General features: G+C 42.4%; 1 pseudogene; it reads right to left on the bottom strand.

Moving 5' to 3' along the window:
* Positions 1–84: 84 nt before the first annotated feature.
* On the bottom strand, positions 85–944 carry LOC121504954 (annotated as a pseudogene).
* Positions 945–5,133: the final 4,189 nt, after the last annotated feature.

Here is a 5,133-nt window from a genome sequence, read left to right as displayed (position 1 = left end):
ATCTCTTAACAGTGAAGTTTGGTTTGTGGTGGTGAAGATTAGAGCTGTCCCATCTTTTATGGTTAAAATCATGATTAATCACATTTAACAAATTTGATTATTATTGATCTTAAACAAAAGTCCATATTGTGTAGATTCAGAAAGATTCAGGCTCCTCATGGCCAAGTTGTAGACACAAGTGTGAGTGTGTGAGTGAGGGTTCCTCTCACACTGATCATTCCTGCCTCCATGGGTGTAAATGAGTCCTGGATGAGCTTCCTCAGAGTTTCTGAACCAGTAAACACTGTGTTCTCCATCACAGGTCCCAGTGTGGACTGTACAGTTCAGAGTCACAGAGCCTCTTTACTGGATGGTTTCAGACTCTGACTGATGGACCAGAGGTGGGACCTTCCAGCCTGAACGCTTCACACTGACTGTGATGGTTTCTAGAATTTGTATATTGCAGGACTTGCAGTCTATGCAGTGATAAATTGCTGAGTCTGATATTTGCAGATCTGAGATTGTTAAGTCATTTTTACCATTTTTTCCCTCCAGTGTGAAGCGTGGATTGTTCTTAAACTCTCTGTGGAAACTTCTATTAGTTGCATATTTTTGGAAGGAGGAGATGACCTTTAGGTTCCCTCCAAGACTTTGCTTATACCAATAAACCCATTGAGAAAGGTTATCTATGAAGACACACTTCAGAGTCAGACTCTCCCCAGTTTCTCGTATCTCATGATGAACAGACGTAGATGATTTCAGATTAACTGTCTGCGCTGAAATGAGATGTTTAATAAAAGTATAATTTCATTAAAATCAACCGATTCCAAACAAAAAACTTCAAACAGAATGAATCTGTGAACATTCACTAGATTATAGATAAATACATAACAATGAAAACTCAACTCACCATTTGACCCCAGGACCAAACACGTCAGAATGAAGACAAACGCTGCAGATGTCATCGTGCTCAAATCTTCCTGCTGAATGGAGAAAACTGACAGTTTCTCAGCTCTTGTCAGACCACACTGTGTTTGATTGGCTAACATGAACTAGACCACATATAGAGACATAGGAAACAGGATGATGTGCTCACTGCTCTTTGTTGATGTGTTGTGGGTTTGCCCTTGTGGTGTTTCTTTGTTTTCTCAGTTTCAATCAGAAACATCCCCCCTCTCTGTGTGGAGGTAGAAGAGTTCACCTGTGGTCAGAGCTGGACTGATTACTTCCTGGACATTTTTCTGGTGGTCGTACCTTGTTTGAGCTTGTAAGGTCGAGCTTCAGCTTCATTTGATCTGTCCAGCTTCTCTCCCTCCTCATGATAAATCCCCCTCCTACAGTTGAAGGGTCCCTGATTGGTAGATATAAACTATATAGAGCAGTTTCTATTGAAAAGGTGGAGCTCAGTGGTCTGTGACTACATGGTCTTAATAGAGACCTTCTACCACAGCAGAGTCAGTCAGAACCAGATAAACATTTTTATTTTTTTTAATTTATTTATTTGTGACATGGAACAATGCACATTAATGGACATAAACATGTAAATGTGCCAGATTGTAGCCACAGGCTAATTTCCATCTGTAGTCCCCAGCAGGATGATGGTATATACAAGGGAAAAAGTACATTAAAAATCTACATAAGAATCAGACAACACAAAAACAAGACAACATAGATGATACAATAAAATACAAAGACCCAAATAAAACAATACTTAGCTTAGGACAGACCAGAGATAAACTGACCATTGCAGTTAAAGTGCATAAGGCATACGATAAAGTGCTGTAGTGCTAAAGTGCAAGTGTGCTGATATATTGCACATGGTCATGAGTGTGCTTAAAGAAATAGCGCATCGCCTTTGGCCTGGTTAAATAAGGTGCTAATATTATTGGACATAGCCCTATTGCACATAGCATTAACATGTGTTTATGCATGTATTTATTGCACCAAGAGAAAGCATACATAAGTGTGTCTATGTATGTATTATTGCACAAAATATGCATACATAGCTGTAAGTAAGTATGTATGCATAGAAATATTGAGATGGTTAAACATGGTCACAATTCTGGTTTGTCCTGAGCCATACTTTCAGATTACCCTTGAAACTTGCAAAGCTGGAGCATTCCCTGACAGGGAGAGGTCGAGTGTTCCACAGCGTGCTTCCTCCGAAAGATATGACATTTTGCCCAAAGGTGGAGCGCCTAAGAGGTATTTAGCAGTCCCATCTAACGGTTGCTCTGGTCAGTCTAATTGACGACTCACTTATTGTTTTCTGTTTGATGTAAACATTTAGTGGAGGCGGTGCTAGCCCATGTAAGACTTTATATATCAGGCAGGCAATTTTAAATTTTTGAAAATTTTCAAAGCTCAAGAGCTTGTACTTTTGAAGGATATTACAGTGGTGGTATGAGAGCGGTTTCCTGTCTGGTATATTTATACAGGGATTCAACAGGTTTAAGAGATGATGTTCCTGTAAGTGACCAGCTAGTTATGCAGTAGTCAATATGTGAGAGCATCATTGTGTGTAAAAACATAAGAGCAGCACCTTCTGAAAGAGATGTTCGGATTTGTTTAAAGTTATTTAGGTTAAACTTAACCCTGTTTGACACCTTCTTAATGTGGCTCTGGGGGGAAAGGGACGAGTCCAGAGTAACCCCCAGGTACTGAAACTCATGCACTAGTTGTAATTCTTCCCCTCCTAGAAATACATTTGAATGAGACATCTCTTTTGGCTGTTTAGAGAACATCATGCAGACTTTCTTAGTATTTAAAAGAAGACATGATTTTTTTAGCCAGTCCTGAATGTGGCTCATTGCTAAGGTGAGAATTAGACTGGCTTCTTTGACATTTTTAGCTGAGGTCCAGCTGCTGGGCTGCATGCCATAGGCGCGGAACCGCTGGAGTGATTCGGGGTAGAACCGCTGCTGCAGCGAGGGACCATGATTCAGGTTGGAATCCTTGCTGTGCTAGCCAGGTAGGCTCTGATGGTGGAGCTAGCACATTAGCCAGGTCAGATGTGCCCGTCTGTGTCGGGCCAGGGTTAGATTCAATGTCCCCTGCAAGCAACAGCACAATCGTGAAGAACAATACAATACAATACAATAAAACAACTTTATTTATCCCCGCAGGGAAATTCAATTGTCTGGAGTCTCTCTCATCTGTTTATGGTAGAATTATAAAGTCTAATTGCTGAATGAAAGATTTTCTAAATCTTTCTGTCCTGCAGTGCAGGGATAAGAGCCGTCCACCACCGTTGTTTCTTTGGTCATTTAGGCAGATATGAAGTGGATGATCCATGTTTCTCAGAATGGCCTCCACCTTCATTGTGCGTCTCTCCACCTCATCCTCCAATGAGTTCAGCTTGATTCCAACCACAGAGGCAGCTTTTTTCACCAGTTTGTTCAGACGCCTTGCATCCTTGTGTTTTACACCGCCTCCCCAGCAGACTGCAGCATAAAACAGAACACTTGCCACCACAGACTGATAAAACATCTGCAGTATCTTACTGCAGATGTCTATTGATTGGAGTCTTCTCAGGCAAAAGAGGCGGCTCTGCCCCTTTTTGTAGATGAAGTCTATGTTTTTAGACCAGTCCAACTCACTATCCAGGTCTACACCTAAATATTTATTCGATGTCACCACCTTGATGTCCACGCCACAAGTGTTCATTGGCTGAAGAGTGGGTTTGGATCTGTGGAAATCTATGATCATTTCCTTTGTCTTTGAGGTGTTGAGTAGGAGGCAGTTTTTTGTGACTCCAGTCACTGAAGGCACTTATCAGATCCCTGTATTGGGCTTCTTGTCCATTTCTGATACATGCCATGATAGCAGTGTCATCCGAGTATTTCTGGATGTGGCAGGACTCAGTGCTGTATTTGAAGTCTGATGTATACAGTGTGAACAGGAATGGAGCCAGGACTGTTCCTTGTGGAGCCCCTGTACTGCTCATTAATGTCCCAGAAACACAGTTTCCCAGCCTGACAAACTGTGGCCTTCCTGTCAGGTAATCTGTGATCCTGCTGCACCGTGTGTGTGCTCGGTGGCAGCCATCTTTAGTTTAAACATTCATGCAGCAGTGACATTAGTCGTCAGTCTTCTAACAGTTAGGGGGGAAATGTGGTCGTCCTTTTAGAGGGGACGCATGGATTATGATAAGTTGAAACTTTGTGAGGGGCTGAAATGAGATCAAATACAAACAGACATTATGTTTAAAACATTAAAATACATTGACATGAACCAAAAGTAAAATAAAAACAATATCAGCTGAACTCACCAAGAACTCCCAGGACTGAACATGTCAGGATGAAGACAAACGCTGCAGATGTCATCGTGCTCAAATTCTTCATGCAGAATGGACGAAAACTGACGGTATCTCAGCTTTTGTCAGACCACGCTGTGTTTGATTGGCCAGTAAGAAATGGAACACATCTAGGACACATACTGACGTGCTGTGGGTTTGTCATTGTGGTGTTTCTCTCTTTTTTCTGTTCGCTCCTGACAGAGCTCTGTCTCAGTGATGAAGATGATAGAGTTCACCTGTGGCCATAGCTGGACTGTTTTTTTAGCTCACCAAGGCCTAGTGCGGGTGAGAACCCTGACAGTGGACTTTTGGACATACTAGACTAGACTAGACTCCAGAGCAGTCATCCAGATGGAAGGTGATGATAGCATAGATGAGAGTGATGGTCTGAGTCTGGAGATATTTTTGAGGTGGAAAAAGGTCGTTTTACTTACAGATTGGAGGTGGTACTGGAAGGACAGAGTGGAGTTCTTGATGATGACCAGGTTTCTTGGTTTTGGTTTCTTGTAGACCACTGACCAGTGAATGTGGGGGTGAATGGTCCAGTGAATGAACCAGTGAGTGGTGTAGTGTGAAATAAAGCTGTGTGTCATCAGCATAAGAACTCCAACTGAGACCATGTTTGTGGTTTATGTAACCAAGAGTGGAGTCTAGGACAGAGCCTTGAGGCAGGCCTTGGTTTACTGGGGCTGGAGGAGAGTAGGACCTGCTAAAGGTGACAAACTGAAACTTCTCCTGAAACCAGGAGAGAGCTGTTCTGGTAATGTCTAGGTGGTGGGATGGATGCTTGAGGAGGATGGTGTTGGAGATTGTGTCTGGAGTCTGCTGCTGTGAGGAGGTCATGAGGGATTTTGATG

Source organism: Cheilinus undulatus, linkage group 22 (genome assembly GCF_018320785.1).
Source record: "Cheilinus undulatus linkage group 22, ASM1832078v1, whole genome shotgun sequence".
NCBI lineage: Eukaryota > Metazoa > Chordata > Actinopteri > Labriformes > Labridae > Cheilinus > Cheilinus undulatus.
The sequence above is the reverse complement of the archived record's forward strand: the minus strand, read 5'-3'. Positions and strand labels throughout refer to the sequence as shown.